The sequence below is a fragment of the Entelurus aequoreus genome, linkage group LG07, assembly GCF_033978785.1.
Source record: "Entelurus aequoreus isolate RoL-2023_Sb linkage group LG07, RoL_Eaeq_v1.1, whole genome shotgun sequence".
Classification (NCBI taxonomy): domain Eukaryota; kingdom Metazoa; phylum Chordata; class Actinopteri; order Syngnathiformes; family Syngnathidae; genus Entelurus; species Entelurus aequoreus.
Genome location: NC_084737.1, coordinates 50,521,344 through 50,539,854, shown reverse-complemented (window position 1 = coordinate 50,539,854; position 18,511 = coordinate 50,521,344). Strand labels below are relative to the sequence as shown.

Sequence of the window (18,511 nt, the reverse complement as noted above, 5' to 3'; positions counted from 1 at the left end):
TTATGAGATGTTTCCCCTATATATGGCTATATGACACCAATTTCTTCAAGTGTTACAGTATTGTTCCCCTGCATGAGGTAATCCGTCAGTACAGCACCATATAGGGCCGTAAAGCACACTCCCACAGTATATCTTGAAAACCTCAAACTCTGACATCCTGGGCCCAGACTACACTATATATGGCATGTAAGTAAATGTAGCGGTCTTTTCATCAAAATATACAGTAAGTTACCTGTACTCTACCAGGGCCACCAGGAGAGCACACAACATCATAAAAGACAGTACACACCCCCAGCACAGTCTCTTTAGCCTCCTACCGTCAGGCAGACGATACAGGAGCCTGAAAGCCAGGACTACGGGACTAACAAACAGTTTCTACCCACAGGCCATCAGGCTTGTGAATGCTAACTTGTGAATGCTAGCTCCCCCAGGTACCCTCCCCCCCCCATTTTTTTACATTTATCTTTTGAACAAAAGACAGCTACCATGACCACCCCCGAACTGTGAACCATCACTGTAGACCAGGGGTGTCAAACTCAAATACAGAGTGGGCCAAAATTTAAAACTGAACAAAGCCGCGGGCCAAATTTGAACAAATTAACCTTTTTAATAGGGACCCAAACTAGTTTTGCATTAAAAATTGAACAAGCAAGGCTTACATAACTTTATAGTGACATGCAAAATCGAGTTTCAAACAATAATAATAATAATTAAAAAATATCAATGGCATATCAAATATAATTTAAATAAAAATGTAATGCCTCTTTTCTATTTGCAGCCTTCTGAGGTAAATATCAACATTACATTTTTCCACTGGCTAATACATTTGAAAATAAAATAATGAATAAACCAACCATTCAGGACTTTAAACTGCTCAGTTTGCAACACACTGATCTAATCTGATGTGCCCAAGCCAGATACCTGCCATCTTTTCTTGGATGCTAGTTCATTAATGTCGGGGCTCAGTCTTTGAGCTGAGGCAACCCTCATTATCGAATGAAGGTGTTCATCAGTCATTATATCTTGTAGTCCACAGTCTTGGGGGCGTGCCTTACACGCACTGCTTTTAACGTCCTCTACAAGCTGACGTCACGTCCGCTTTTCATCCCTTCTAACAACGTGCCCGCCCAGTCACAAGATATGAGCGGCTCCTGTACGCACACACGCACAAAATGTTAGGCATACTTCATCAACAGCGATACAGTTTACACTGAGAGTAGCCGTATAAGCGACTTTAACATTGTTAGAAATATACGCCACACTGTGAATCCACACCAAACAAGAATGACAAACACATTTTGGGAGAACATCCGCACAGTAACACAACATAAACACAACAGAACAAATACCCAGAACCCTTTGCAGCACTAACTCTTCCGGGACGCTACAATAAACACCCCCCCCCCCCCCCCCCCCCACACACACACACACACACACGCACACACACACACACACACACACACACACACCTTATAGCGTCCCGGAAGAGTTAGTACTGCAAAGGGTTCTGGGTATTTGTTCTGTTGTGTTTATGTTGTGTTACTGTGCGGATGTTCTCCCGAAATGTGTTTGTCATTCTTGTTTGGTGTGGATTCACAGTGTGGCGTATATTTCTAACAATGTTAAAGGTTTTTATACTGGCACCCTCAGTGTAACCTGTATCGCTGAAGATCAAGTATGCGTTGCATTCACTTCTGTGTGTGCCAAAGCCGCACTTATTATGTAACTGAGCCAGCACTCGTTGGACTGGACGAAAAGGGGACGTTACAATTCTCGGGTGGGGCACTGAAATTTGGTAGTCTCCCGGGAGGTTTGGCAAGTATGAGAATTAGTGGTGTACCGCGGCATCGCCGCTGTATATAATCGGCGGGCCAGCGCTAGTGTTAATTTGATATCACCTCACGGGCCAGAGTTTGACACCCATGCTGTAGACACTTTTCACCTTTGATCACTAAAGACACTTTCACCTGCTGCTGTGACCCAATGTCACCTCCATATTTATACTGTTGACTGTGAATCAGATTGTGCAATAATGTTGTGTTACTCACTGTGCCTTGTATATAAAAATGTCTTATTTTATTTTATTTTATTTTTTATCTTATTTTATTTTAGCTAAGTACCGTGTGACTTGTTTAAGGGTGGACTAGCAAAGTAAGATTTTCATTGTCAACTGTCTGTTTAACTGTGCATATGACAATAAACAATCTTGAATCTTGAATCTTGATTACCTGCTCCAAGCAGTAAACCGTGAGCTCAATTACTATTAATGATGTTACCTCGCTGACTCGCTGTTGGGCACTTGCGTGCAATAATAGGGCACAAATCAGTCATTAAAATAGCTTTTCATTTGCTGTGCTTCTCCACAATCTCAGACAAGTTGTAATGTTAAAGGCTTACAGTAAATCACAGAACAATAAAAAATGCTTGTCACACATTGTTTCTGTTTTCAGAAAAATTGTGTGCCAAACATTTTTGCACTCACATAATGTCACAATATTTGGCCAATACAGCGGATTAGATCACAGGCTGGAATAATGAGCTCGTAATTACTGCTAATTCCATCTGCCACAGCAACTAGAGTAGGGCCAGTGGCCTCTGCACTTTGTATGTGTATGTGTGAGCGAGAGTTACAACCTAGCGGGTAATTCGAGGTTACATTCATAAGTGACCATCAAAGAGGAAAAATCCTGTTGTGACGGGTTTGACCCCGACAGTGATTGCCCGAAGGCATTAAAGGGCTCAAACACACACAAACACACACGTGATGCACTAAATGACCATTGTGCCCTGGAGTGATTGAACTGTCAGAAGTGTGCGTAGTTGTAGATTGCAGAAATGGCAAATTAGCTCACATTGATACCCTACTTAGGCTTAGACTTAGACTTCCCTTTACTGTCATTCAAATTTGAACTTTACAGTACAGATAAGAACGACATTTCGTTGCATTGGCTCGTTGTAGTATACCCTGGTGATCTGGAGTATGCTTTTGTGGTCATGTTTGTGACAACGGTATTGTTTGTACTTCTCTGTTGCACAGTTCAGCTTCCTTAAATCAATGTCATAAAAATATGCCTGAACCTCCTTGGCTTTTCTTTTGCAATATTCGGAGGGGAGTATATTTCAGACAGCAACCTAAATCTGTGGGTGTCCTCTCTCCATGAGGTTCCCAAAGAAAGTTTGTCCAACACATTGTAGCCAAGATCAACTTGACTGTGAACTACTTGAAGCTCACAAAATGAAGCGGGGTCAAAAACAGTGGAGGGCTCCAGGCTTCATATAATAATAATACCTGGGATTTATATAGCGCTTTTCTAAGTACCCAAAGTCGCTTTACATGTTAAAAACCCATCATTCATTTACACCTGGTGGTGGTAAGCTACTTTCGTAGCCACAGCTGCCCTGGGGTAGGAACGATTGGGAATACTCTGGAGGCTACAAAGTGTGAGACTAGCGTTCAAACTGACAGCCACTGGGTCAACTCGATCGACTGTAAGCCCCAATAAGGAAGGCAGGAGTAGGGAGAACTGAGCCGAGATTCCTTCTTTGTATCGACTCATACAAGGTCAAGGTTTTAAGGCTGCAAGCTGCCACTCTCACATTAATGATCTACAGCTTGAAGTTTAAATACCGAAATGCCTTTTAACTTTCTCTGCATAAATTAAGGCATTAACTGCTGAGTACAAAGTGCAGAGATGATCTTTTCCACAAAGTGCCCCTAAACTTAAAGTAGAGAGTGTGACAAAATGGGGCTAAGAGTCTAAGATTTCACAAAAGAACATTAGAAAATGACTGGGTAAGCTGGAGCTCTGATATGGCCCAGTAACCCTTGACATCCAAATAATGTTACATTTCTTCCCAAAATCTTTCTTAAGAGCAGGAAACAGAAGAGGTACAGCACTCCCGGGACAAGTGGAATGTCCTTTCAAATCACCTTTTTAAGTAGTTCAGTCTGGGGTGCTGTATGAAGCACCTTAACATCAACCTCAGTTCAGGGGTTTAGGGAGGAGCTCCAAAAAGGGGAACCCCAGTGTTCAGAGGCCCAGGACCGGGGTGGGATCTTCGGGTAGAAGTACCTCTGGCCTCCCCCCAGACATGTCAGCTGACTTAACGGCTGTGTGAATTAACTGCGTAAAGGGATGTTTTGGTTTGAAAGAGGGGAACCAGCAGGCTTAGCCAAGGGAGGGGAAAGGAGGAAGTGAACAAGAGGGAGGTACCACTTTTTGAATGTAGCACGCTTCATCCAAGTTACTGTTAACTTGAAGCAGCTGTAGGCAAAACGGTTCTTCACACATGGCGAAGCACAAATACAAGCCAATTATTTGACAGATACCGTTTGATCATCAGAATACTGTCAAGCAAGTAAATATTGATATCACGGATGAGAATTGTCTGATGATAGCTGTGTAGTCAGATAAAATGGATTGCAGAAGTTAATAGCGGAACACAGTAACAGTTTGGTATTGGTCTACTACCTTGGCCGTTTCATTACACATATGCATCATTATAACGGACACTTCACCATACATAGAAATATCCATGTATACACTGTAGAACCGTCTGTGTCATGGCGTTAACCAATATACTGTATTAGTAGGTTTATCTATTTTGTTGTGATAACACTCATGCACAACTCTCTAGGAATAAGTGCAGACTCAGCAGTTGATGCTTGGTAGTCAAGCATCATTTCCTGTCAGTTTGGCATGGCATAAAGAATGAAAAGGAAAGGATAAAGAGAAACAGAAAACGAGCACAATGCACAAAAATGTGCATTGTGAGCTTTTGTTTAATAGAATAAAGCTCCACAAAGAGACTACAGATCTCAGTAGAACACCACTAAGCACCTGCTAAAGGCTGTACAAACAACACCTGAGCAAAAATGCATGAAAAGGCCTATTGTTGGGACAAACTTTCTCAGTTTGACTGGTTGAGATAAGACAAACAACTAATACAACATATGCATATATATGTGTTTGTCTATGAACACATATGGCAAGGTGACCAACATGCCTCAGGGCACTCCCATCAGGAGCACACGCACCCATCACCTGCTGTCACTCATAGCAGACAGAATGCTCATGCCACTGAAAGATGTAACAGCATTCCTCGCTGTGGGGCTGCTCAAAACACACACTTCACATTCCAATGTGTGTATTCTGGGGTCCCACTCCCTAATCCTCGAACATATGCAGGGACATGCACACTGAAACATCCACATAAGGAAAAAGAAGGCTTACGGAAAGCAGGTGAAAATTGTCCATATTGAGGCCATTTATTGATGTTATACTTGCACCTTTTTCCTTCATGTGCATGGGTTCACTGTGGCGCAGTATTGCATGCCTTTTGATGTTACTCACCACACCACAGGGGGCACCACCTTGTGAAAATATGAGCTCTGTTTGTGAACAATAAAAAAGTATGTGTGCATGGGTTTTAAGAGCACAGGTTACAGGCGTCTGTTGTTTTACTTTCACTAATGACCGACAGTATAAAGCAGAGCATGTAACCTTGTTTTGGGAATTATTAATCACTAGGGGTCATATGGCTGTGTTGTTCATGTTAAAGCGTGTAAAACAGGGCTATTCAAATGCCAGCTTCGGGGCTAAATACGGCCCAGGAATGACACCATGCCAACTCCCGAGTTCAGTTCAAAATTTGGAGATTTTTGAAGAATATCCTTAAAACATTAGAGTTCTCCTGTTGTAGAGAGGAACATGGACGACTGTAAACACATTGGCAGATCCTTGAATTGACATTTTAACATTGTTAGCAAACAGAACACTGGGGCCAAAGTTGCGATTTATGTTACTGAGGCGTTCATCAAGGCACCCCTTAAAGTCCTCTCCTTTTAGACATTTATTTTTCGTAATGTGATTTATGTAACTAATGGTGTAGCTTGTCTACTTCACATGGAGTCAGTAGTCATTTGTTCAACTTCTTTAGTTGTACAAGCAGCGTTCCTGTACTTTATGTTCTCTCTTTTTCATCATTTGGGCTATTCACTCAGTAAGCAACTTTGTTTAAACTTACTGAGTAACATACACTACTGTTCAAAAGTTTGGGGTCACGTTGAAATGTCCTTATTTTTGAAGGAAAAGCACTGTACTTTTCAATGAAGATAACTTTAAACTAGTCTTAACTTTAAAGAAATACACTCTATACATTGCTAATGTGGTAAATGACTATTGTAGCTGCAAATGTCTGGTTTTTGGTGCAATATCTACATAGGTGTATAGAGGCCCATTTCCAGCAACTATCACTCCAGTGTTCTAATGGTACAATGTGTTTGCTCATTGGCTCAGAAAGCTAATTGATGATTAGAAAACCCTTGTGCAATCATGTTCACACATCTGAAAACAGTTTAGCTCGTTACAGAAGCTACAAAACTGACCTTCCTATGAGCAGATTGAGTTTCTGGAGCATCACATTTGTAGGGTCATTTAAACGGTCAAAATGGCCAGAAAAAGAGAACTTTCATCTGAAACTCCACAGTCTATTCTTGTTCTTAGAAATTAAGGCTATTCCACAAAATTGTTTGGGTGACCCCAAACTTTTGAACGGTAGTGTAGATAAGTACATTTTCACATCTACATTAACCATCAAAGTCTCACAAATCATGCATACAATACATTACAATTCAAAACTAAAAACATTGTCCCACATAGGGAAATTTGTATTGAACTCAGTAACAACTACATAACAGTCTTGCACATATCCCATAACATTACACACCACCCATAAATTAGGGCCCTCGGATTTCAGTGTTAATGTAATCACGGATGGAATCAAGGAATTGGCCAAACTAAAATGGAATCTACTGTTAAACGAGGAACATTACAGAAATTGAGTTTCTTTATTGTACAGTTGTCCTCTGTCACACAGTGCTTCAAATATTGCGGCTTCACTACATCCGTTTTTTGTAAGCATATACTACATATTTTAGACCTAAATTAAGACTCATATGTATTACAGTGCAGTTTTTGTCTTATTTTATATTATTATGTCGATATCGATAAAGATATTCACCAAGCTGAACTTCCGTTACCGTGTTAAGGGTGAACACTGCTAAAAACACGGCGGCTAATCAAGTGGACCAACTTTTGACAAAACACCTTTTTGATGCACTTCATCTTTAACTCTTCCCTCATCAATAACACATCTCAACATTGGTGAGCCTTTAACACGAGTCTTTGCAAAAGACCAGAGGCGAGATGTACCAAGACTCGATGGGACTCGGTGCGTACTTAATACTACCAAGACTGCTAACAGCTATCAGCAGATGTCCGGGCAATGCTAATTGGAGGTCAACTCTGCCGATGCACTTAATCTTCAACATCATATCCCCCAATGACATTATTGAGCCTCTGGCATGAGCGATGTGGAATGACAACGTGGGGCATGCAATGCTAATACTAATACAATACTAACAACGTGGCTAATGGTCATAGTTGCAACTGTCATATATACACAACTTTTGGCAGAGCAACTTACGTCTGTGGTTTCAGCACACGGAAGTCCAATTGTGTGTGTCTATTGAATATATACACATTAGGGCTGTCGAACAATTAAAATATTTAATCGCGATTAATCACAGTTTGTCCGTAGTTCATTCAAATATAATCGCGACTATCCATCCATCCATTTTCTACCGCTTATTCCCTTCGGGGTCGCGGGGGGCGCTGGCGCCTATCTCAGCTACGATCGGGCGGAAGGCAGGGTACACCCTGGACAAGTCGCCACCTCATCGCAGGGCCAACACAGATAGACAGACAACATTCACACTCACACTCACACACTAGGGCCAATTTAGTGTTGCCAATCAACCTATCCCCTGGTGCATGTTTTTGGAGGTGGGAGGAAGCCGGAGTCGACTAATTGGAGGTAAATATAAGTTTTCATCATTAATAAGTCTATCCAAGACAAATCATTTTTAAGTTGTAATACCATGACTGGACAATTAGTTTGCTTTAATGATACATTTTTAAACATTGTTCTTTTCAAACAGCTCAACAAACAAGACATATTTTCTTAAAACAAAATGCGGCTGCAAGACTTTTGACAAAAACAAGAAAGTTTGATCATATTACGCCTATACTGGCTCACCTGCACTGGCTTCCTGTGCACTTAAGATGCGACTTTAAGGTTTTACTACTTACGTATAAAATACTACACGGTTTAGCTCCAGCCTATCTCACCGATTGTATTGTAACATATGTCCCGACAAGAAATCTGCGTTCAAAGAACTGCGGCTTATTAGTGATTCCCAGAGACAAAAAAAAGTCTGCGGGCTATAGAGCGTTTTCTATTCGGGCTCCAGTACTCTGGAATGCCCTCCCGGTAACAGTTAGAGATGCTACCTCAGTAGAAGCATTTAAGTCCCATCTTAAAACTCATTTGTATAATCTAGCCTTTAAATAGACCCCCCTTTTTTAGACCAGTTGATCTGCCGTTTCTTTTCTTCTCTCCTCTTCTCCCCTGTCCCTTGCGAGGGGGAGTTGCATTGGTCCGGTGGCCATGGATGAAGTGTTGGCTGTCCAGAGTCGGGACCCCGGGTGGACCACTAGCCTGTGCATCGGTTGGGGACATCTCTGCGCTGCTGACCCGTCTCCGCACGGGATGGTTTCCTGCTGGCCCCACTATGGACTGAACTCTCGCTGATGTGTTGGATCCACTGTGGACTGGACTTTCACAATATTATGTCAGACCCACTCGACATCCATTGCTTTCGGTCTCCCCTAGAGGGGGGGGTTACCCACATATGCGGTCCTCTCCAAGGTTTCTCATAGTCATTCACCGACGTCCCACTGGGGTGAGTTTTTCCTTGCCCGTATGTGGGCTCTGTACCGAGGATGTCGTAGTGGCTTGTGCAGCCCTTTGAGACACTTGTGATTTAGGGCTATATAAATAAACATTGATTGATTGATTGAAAACACCCTTTTAAAGAGAATAAAAAAATACCTGCGTTGGTGTCTTTCCAGATTTAGTATTTTGTACAAATACAGAATTTGTATTCCTCCTTTAGAAGCACTTGCATTAATAGGGGCAACACTAGGTTTCGATACCAGTTTCACACATTATTAAGCTAAAAGTGGATTGTTACAATCATGCTTTGATTGTCAAAGATGTTTGGTAATATAAAATGTGATACTTAACCTTCTGTATTTGTTAATACAATTTAATATTCCGCCTGTTAAACAATATGTAATTGCAGATTATCAACCAGAACAGGTTATAAAAGATATACTGTAGCAATGGTAATATTGTGTAGTGAACTGTAATTACCCAAAGTGGCCTGCAGAGGGCAGTGGCAGGCATTCCTGAAATATAAAACCTAGCCTCAGTGGTAGTGAGGAAGACGTAGCCGTCATGATGTGTGTGTCACACTTCTGCTTATTTAGTTCGACAGTGCTATTTGTGAACTTAAATGAAACGCGGACTTGTTCAAAGACAGTCTACCTCCGCCATATCGCCACCGCTATTACAATACACTTAATTTAAATCTGCCAGAAATAATTTATTTTGGTAGAAATATCACATTATAACATTACAAAACATCTTTGATAGAAGATATTTTGTAGTTTTTTTGGTTAGACCGGATGTAAAGCGTAGCGCTATTATTTTGAAACAGGATGTGTGTGATTGGTATGAGAAAAGACTTTACATATTTTGAAGAAAGTCTCTGAATAAAGTCACTTTAGACTTCCCCCCTCCCGTCTATTTTTCTGCTGAGCTTTTATTCCATCGTACTGGAGCAGTTCAAGAAACAATCTACATTTTATGTTAGTAATACACTTAAATGTAATGAAAACACGAACGTGAAGCGTCTCCTGTGGCAAAGCTTGCCAGCAGCGTTTGTTCCAATGATGTCGTCTCACAGCGATTGAAGATTAAAGATTAAAGTACCAATGATTGTCACACACACACTAGATGTGGTGAAATTTGTCCTCTGCATTTGACCCATCCCCTTGGGGAGCAGTGGGCAGCAGCGGCGCCGCGCCCAGGAATCATTTTGGTGATTTAACCCCCAACTCCAACCCTTGATGCTGAGTGCCAAGCAGGGAGGAAACGGGTCCCATTTTTATAGTCTTTGGTATGACTCGGCTGGGATTTGAACTCCAACCTACCGATCTCAGGGCGGACACTCTAACCACTAGGCCACTGAGATGGATAAAATTGTCTTGTCTTGACTTGTCATGGCTGTGGGCCTCAGAATTCTATAATGTCCCGCTTTCTTTGTGCATTTATTTTCCCCGCTTGTGGCTCCACAGTAACTGGACGCCATTACATATCACCACACTACGGAATGGGCCGAGGGCCAAAAATTAGTAAGGCGTTAATCGCATGTTAAAAAAATGATCGCTGTTAAAGGAACTTATAGTTAACGTGTTATTATCGCGTTAACTTTGAAAGCCCTAATTGTACAGGATGTGACAAAGTATTTCCACATAGTGGCCAAGCAACGGCCATAGCAATGACGCTTGGAGGATCCTACGGGCTATCGGTGAGTCTACAGTAGAACACACTCAAGGCTAGTATATTGGGTAAAAAAAGTGTAAAGGTGACCATATGGGTGGTATTTCTTTGTTTAAAAGGCTCTGATTGTGTTTGAAAACACATTTAGAAGGTCGTAAACAATTTTTTATGCTTTAGCTTTGAAAATAATCGTTTAATCAATATCAATTCTACTTCGTAGAAATGTGTTTATCACTGTCAGGCCTGCAACCAATTTGCCGCTTGAAGGACGGCTGTACAAAATGTATCAAAGTGGCCCCCAACTTCTTACATTTTTCTATATGCAGCCAAGCTGGAAAAAGTTTGGACACCTCTGCTCTGAACAGTAGAGTTTCAGAGATTGATTAGGAGAATATTTGTCGAAAAAGTATTTTGCATTTACAGTACTATAATCCTGTTATTTTTTTAATGTAGGGTTTTCACAGTTTTTTGTTTGATCTGCAAATACTACTTAAGCAACTTCCTGAAAACTTTGAAAAGGCGGGTTTTACAGGCAAAAAAAAAAATCCTTTATTTTTTTACATTCATTTTTGTGTGGATCCATGAAAAGGCTGGGATCTTTGTTTTTATTTTATTGACCAAAATTGCTACATAAGATTGTCAACATTTTTCTCAGTTTCTCTGTAAACTATGCAAATTATTGATAACAATTTTTATATTATACATGTCGGGAGTCTGTATCACTGAAGATCAGATCTGGGCAAAATATGCATATGGTCCATTGAGATTCTCAATCCGGCCTGTCGGACGTTTCTAAATGTTTTTTTAGACCTTTACCATCGAAACTGTAGCCGCTATTATGATGTGCAGTGCTGTTTTCAATTTACCGTAAGTCTTGAACTATAGAAAGTATTTAAATGGTTGGAATCTGCGCTTTTGAGTGATATACGTGTTAGCCTGAAACACAGGTGTCAGGGACAGACGCGGAAGCAGATTTTTGTTCTGCAGAAAAGTGACATTATATTATATTTTAGGTGTTTTCTATCCTTTGCGTTCATATTTTGCTGTGTTTGTTACATTTTGGTTGCATTTTTCTTGATTGTAAAAGATGTCGATCAAGGAGTTGGTCTGAGAAGTATAAGAGGAGCAACGTTCATTTCATTTATTATTTATCATATGTTATTACTATTCAGCATTTTATCGTTCATAGTTAATATTGTAAATCCCACATTTTTATTTTCAGGTACATTCTGGGTGTCTCATTCAGTATAAAAAATTAAAAATTCCAATCTGTTTTTTGAGGTGGTCTGTCATAGCGTTTTTAGCATTCTATCAGACATTACTGTGAGTTTTTGTATTAGCGTTTCTGAAAAAAGGGACCCAAGCACACATACTATACAGCAGATTTTTACAGCTAGCTATACATACAGTATATACGTACATGTATATATGTGGCGTCGCCAAAAGACCAATGACCCTTTTAGACGTATCCAAGTCTGACTAAGCAAAGTGTGTTTTCACAACAACCTAACTCTACCCATGAGAACTCTTCACACGACAGATAACATTTGTGTGTACAAACAACAGTGATCGTTATCCAAAATGCACACGATTCAGCACAACAGTTTGTTCATGAAATGTAATAAACGAAAGTATTAACCAACAATTAATTAGGTGCCACCTACTCACAGATTACCGTTTTATTTGTTATGTTGTGGCTGTAATTAAGCAGCTGCTGAAAGTATGTTGTAAAATCCCTGAGTCGATCAGACCACCGGGTTTACCTGTGACTCACGCACAATAATAAACGACATCAGCCATGACACATACCTGGACTGCATCACAGCCTCTTGCTGTCTGAATTTTTAATTGAGCGGCATTAAAAAAGATGTATGGGCGATGCGTGTCGATGAGTGATGTCACCATCTTTACAATCTGCTGTTATCACAGGGTGGGCCCAACACACAAGTGTGGCTAATGCAGAGCAAACACAGACACGGCCTGAGTTGATATTGGATAACTTTCATTTTACGTCTAATAGTGTTGCTCAAATCTTTGTGTTTCTTGGAAGTGGGTTGTTCATAATGGATGTTTTATGTTTGCACACAGACACATGTCCAACCTAAATACAACGATTAGGCCGCTTTAAGAGTGAGAACTGATACAATGTAAATGTGTAGGGGACTCCTGTGTGTGTCTAATGCTCCAATGTCTGGGGTCGATGGATGCTGATGGATGCTAGAGGTCAGTCGGGCAAAAGTAACAAAGTGGATCTCCACCCCCAAAACACACAACCATCAATCAATACTACAGAACATCTCTGTCTGTGTGTGTATGCCAAGCAATGGTTAACACATACACACCCTCTAGCCACACAATAAATACTGCAGAATAATCACACTACAACAACTACAGACAAAAATATTACAAAACGTTGTCAGTATGCAGTGATGGGCAGTAACAAGCTACATGTAGCTAAGCTACATAGCTTAACTACATTTTCCAGTAGCTTGGCTACTTTTTTAACGAGTACTTTTTCCTGTAGCTTAGCTACTTTTAAACCCATGTAGCTAGGTAGCTTACATCAAAGCTACAAGCTACAAAGAGAGAAAATGGCCCCTAAAAATACTGACAAAATAAAAGTACCTGGATAAATGAGAACATCCGTACTAATGGAGAAAATCCATGATGATCGGTTAGTGTTTGTATGATGATTCACAATTGGCTAAATTTAGGCTGAAACATTATGGACTGGCCAATCAGAGGCAAGATAAGGCGGGTCATTGAAACCAGTAAGCAAAATCATAACAGACACACTCATGTCACATGACTACGAGGGAGTCAGAGACAGAGGGACGCTTCGAGCTGACTTCTCAAAAAAAAGAAACATACTTAAAAATGGCAGAGGGATTCTCCCCCGCAGATTAGATTTTTCTTTTAGTGATGAAGACGACGTGCAGGAAACCCACAACAGTGTGTGTCCTTAGACATATTTAGACAAATAATAAATAAATGATAAATGGGTTACACTTGTATAGCGCTTTTCTACCTTCAAGGTACTCAAAGCGCTTTGACAGTATTTCCACATTCACCCATTCACACACACATTCACACACTGATGGAGGGAGCTGCCATGCAAGGCGCTAAACAGCACCCATCAGGAGCAAGGGTGAAGTGTCTTGCTCAAGGACACAACGGACATGACTAGGAAGGTAGAAGGTGGGGATTGAACCCCAGTAACCAGCAACCCTCCGATTGCTGGCACGGCCACTCTACCAACTTCGCCATGTATGTGTTCAGAGAAAACAATACCCAAAATATTTGTTTTTAATTGTTTACTGTGTAAACCAAAATCATAACTGCTCTCTTCATCTAAGACGTGGAAAACATATTTAGGAACCCACATTAAGGAGAGTTGAGTTCATAAACATTTTTTTACTGCACATAACCATTACCAACTGTTCCCAAACAACACACATCAAGTCATTGGGTTTTTTTGGCAAGATACAGATAGATGCTGTTTTTTTACTGTAGGTAGAGAAAATGAATATAATTATAGGGGTGGGCCAAAGAAAAGGCAAAATAAAATAAATGCATACAGTGGGGTGCGGGGATCCCTAAAGGTAGTTGTAGGCTTTCCCCAGCTAAATGACAGATAGTAAATAGTAATGGACCCTTATTGTCCGATAATGGCTTTTTTGCAGATATCCGATATTGTCCAACTCTTAATTACAGATTACGATATCAACCGATACCGATATATACAGTCGTGGAATTAACACATTATTATGCCTAATTTTGTTGTGATGCCCCGCTGGATGCATTAAACAATGTAACAAGGTTTTCCAAAATAAATCAACTCAAGTTATGGAAAAAAAATGCCAACATGACACTGCCATATTTATTATTGAAGTCACAAAGTGCATTTTTTTTTTTCAACATGCCTCAAAACAGTAGCTTGGAATTTTGAGACATGCTCTCCCTGAGAGAGCATGAGGAGGTTGAGGTGGGCGGGGTTGGGGTGGGGGGTGCGGAAGAGTTAGTGCTGCAATGGGTTTTGGGTATATGTTCTGTTGTGTTTATGTTGTGTTACGGTGCGGATGTTCTCCCGAAATGTGTTTGTCATTCTTGTTTGGTGTGGGTTCACAGTGTGGCGCATATTTGCAACAGTGTTAAAGTTGTTCATACGGTCACCCTCAGTGTGACCTGTATGGCTGTTGACCAAGTATGCCTTGCATACACTTGTGTGTGTGAAAAGCCGTAGATATTATGTGATTGGGCCGGCACGCATCGGCAGTGCCTTTAAGGCACGCCTCCAATATTGATGTCTGGGTGGAAATCGGAAGAAATTCGGGAGAATGGTTGCCCCGGGAGATTTTCGGGAGGGGCGCTGAAATTCGGGAGTCTCCCGGGAAAATCGGGAGGGTTGGCAAGTATGACTGGGAGACGCAACTGCTTTGTACTTCTCCCTACGTCCGTGTACCACTCCGTACAGCGGCGTTTTAAAAAGTCATACATTTTACTTTTTGAAACCGATACCGATAATTTCCGATATTACATTTTAAAGCATTTATCGGCATCTCTAATATTATACATGTGGGCCCATGGATAGAAATGCCGTTAAATGTAGCTTTGTACTTTTGCCGTGCAACTTGTAGTGTAGCTTGCTACAATTCACGGGGGATAGCTTCACATGTAGCTTAGCTACATTTAATCGAGATTAATGTGTAGCTTAGCTTACTACATTTTCCAAGTAGCTTGCCCATCACTGTCAATATGATACCATGCAGTTCTATACACGTCAATACCCACAATAGTAAGCATATCAACTACTTGTGATGCAGCTCTTGCATGATCTCTCATCACAGCCACCAACAACATATATTCAGCGTGCATCGGCCCACACATCCCAGTGATAACTATCACACAGCGTGGGCGTGCAGGCATGGCTTGCTGCATTCAGCCCAATAGAAGGACTTCTCCAAAATGTAGGTCACCTGTTCCAAGCTGAATACGGTTCGGTTCTGCAGGGGATCAATTGCAAGACGCCCACTCACGCCTGCTGACTCATGCACTTGTCACCATCATCATTACCATTAGCATCATAAAACAATGGACCTCACACAATGCACCATAGCACACATATAGCTTTCTATTGTTTTCACCAGATATGTCAAAGCTAATGCTAATGAGGTGTACCCGCCCACTTTTTTTTTATTTTTTAGATACAGTGTGGTAGTCCTAATAGTAAAATAGACGCACTGATAAGAGACAAATCCCCTGCTTCTACACACTATACTATCCCAAACAACAGTGGCAACCAGTCAAAGACGCAGCTGCTTGAATTTCATCAATGAGACATGCTGCTTTTACGCATTTACGCACGGAATCCATCTCCATTGCTGGCAGCGCAGACTGGCTCCTCGCATTTAAATTCCACGCAGTGACATGATTGGGTATTTGAAATCGGCACCGGGTATAATAACAATACGACTACTAATAATAATAATAATAAAAAAAACGAGTGGTGGTTAAGGCGCATTACCTTGACATAAAGTGCATTGTCTTCCCCCTGCGCTGCGGAGCCGGGAGCTGCAACGTTTTGCCGCTCATCTTACAAAAGTCCACGTCCGGAGGCCGCTTTGTTCCTCTTGAGCATGTCCGAAACTGTCAGAAAAGGCGAGAACGAAATGGGGGCCCGTCCACCCTTGGGAGCCGGCTGCGTTAAATGACTGACCCACTCTCGCGGTGATCCCCACACGCCCTCCCACCCAAACACGCACACACGCAGTCAGTGCGGGAGGGAAGCAACGAGTGAGCAGAGCGAGTGAGCAGAGCCTGGAAAGGCAACACCCAGAATTCCTCCTCCTTTCCCTCCTCCAGTCCTCTTCCACGCTGATCGCGACCAGCTGTGCCTGCAGCCGAAATGCGCACAGAGGCTTCGAGGTATCACGCGTGACATGTCACATCATTTTCACACCTTAAGACTGCAATCTCTCACTTCAGTCACTCACTAATTCACTCAACCTTTAGAAGGCTAATTAGATATGAAATAAACATCTGCGTGTCAAACTCATTCGCACAGAGCAGGGGTCGGCAACCCGCGGCTCTAGAGCCGCATGCGGCTCTTTAGCGCCGCCCTAGTGGCTCTCTGAAGCTTTTTCAAAAATGTAGGAAAAATGGAAAAAGATGAGGGGAAAAAATATATATTTTTTGTTTTAATATGGTTTCTGTAGGAGGACAAACATGACACAAACCTCCCTAATTGTTATAAAGCACACTGTTTGTATTAAACATGCTTCACTGATTCGAGTATTTGGCGAGCGCCGTTTTGTCCTACTAATTTTGGCGGTCCTTGAACTCACCGTAGTGTATAACTTTCTCCGACTTTTTAGGACGTGTTTTATGCCACTTCTTTTTCTGTGTCATTTTGTCCACCAAACCTTTAACGTTGTGCGTGAATACACAAAGGTGAGTTTTGTTGATGTTATTGACTTGTGTGGAGTGCTAATCGGGCATATTTGGTCACTGCATGACTGCAAGCTAATCGATGCTAACATGCTATTTAGGCTAGCTATATGTACATATTGCATCATTATGCCTCATTTGTAGCTATATTTGAGCTCATTTAGTTTCCTTTAAGTCATCTCAATTCAATGTATATCTCATGACACACTATATGTATGTAATATCTTCTAATTTGTTGCGGCTCCAGACAGATTTGTTTTTGTATTTTTGGTCCAATATGGCTCTTTCAACATTTTGGGTTGCCGACCCCTGGCACAGAGGGACAACATCTAAAGCAGACTTAGTTATTAGTATTATTAGTCTGTAACTTCAGACAGGAAGAGTTGGCAAGTCTGCGAGTAGGAGGCGTTTTCACTTTTAAAAGTTAAAGTTAGGTGTGGTGAGATTATCCTCTGCATTTGACCCATCACCCTCACCCCCTGGGAGGTGAGGGGAGCAGTGAGCAGCAGCGGTGGCCACGCCCAGGAAGAATTTTTTTGGTGATTTAACCACCAATTCCACACAACAGTTTTGTAATATGTAATTAATTAATTCAGTCATTAACATACTAAGATATTCTTCATCTCAGTATGTTAATGATGACTGAATTAATTAATTACATATCAAAACTGTTGTGTATACTAATTCACAGATGTCATTTTATTATATAAATAGGTCAGTAAATGATTCTATATATTTGCAAAGGCTCTAAAGTGGGAAAGGGGTAGGATTAAATAAGCTTTGCTTCTTCCTACTCCTTTTCAGACATGATGAAAAGTGAAATGATATGCAATTGTGATGCTGAGTGCCAAGCAGGGAGGTAATGGGTCCCATTTTTATAGTCTTTGGTATGACTCGGCCAGAGCTTGAACACACGACATACCAATCTCAGGGCGGACACTCTATGCCACTGAGCAGGTTTTGACTAGTGTTGTCCCGATACCAATATTTTGGTAGCGGTACCGGTACCAAAATTATTTCGATACTTTTCTAAATATTGCATTATTGGCTTTATTTTAACAAAAAAATCTTACGGTACATTAAACATGTTTCTTATTGCAAGTTTGTCCCTAAATGAAATAGTGAACATACAAGACAACTTGTCTTTTATTAGTAAGTAAACAAACAAAGGCTCCTAATTAGTCTGCTGACGTATGCAGTAACATATTGTGTCATTTATCATTCTATTATTTTGTCAAAATTATTAAGGACAAGTGGTAAAAACAAATAATTACTAATCTACTTGTTCATTTACTGGACGGCATGGCGAAAGTTGGGAGAGTGGCCATGCCAGCTACCTGAGGGTTCCTGGTTCGATCCCCAGCTTCTACCAACCTAGTCACGTCCATTGTGTCCTTGAGCAAGACACTTCACCCTTGCTCCTGATGGGTCATGGTTAGCGGCTTGCATGGCAGCTCCCGACATCAGTGTGTGAATGTGTGTGTGAATGGATGAATGTGAAAATAGTGTCAAAGCGCTTTGAGTACCTTGAAGGTAGAAAAGCATATAACCCATTTACTGTTAATATCTGCTTACTTTCTCTTTTAACATGTTC

The 18,511-nt window shown here is 41.2% G+C and overlaps 1 protein-coding gene and 1 long non-coding RNA gene across 5 annotated transcripts in view; one reads left to right on the top strand and one right to left on the bottom strand.

The window, feature by feature from the left end:
- Positions 1-18,511, bottom strand: part of nav1a (neuron navigator 1a) — a 154,902-nt gene that overhangs the window by 46,637 nt on the left and 89,754 nt on the right. The gene's annotated exons all lie outside the window — the stretch shown is intronic.
- The window catches only part of LOC133653973 (uncharacterized), a 28,189-nt gene continuing 26,517 nt past the window's right edge, over positions 16,840-18,511 (top strand). The window contains exon 1 of the long non-coding RNA XR_009826796.1: positions 16,840-16,920. This is a non-coding gene — a long non-coding RNA (uncharacterized LOC133653973). The remainder of the gene's footprint in view (positions 16,921-18,511) is intronic.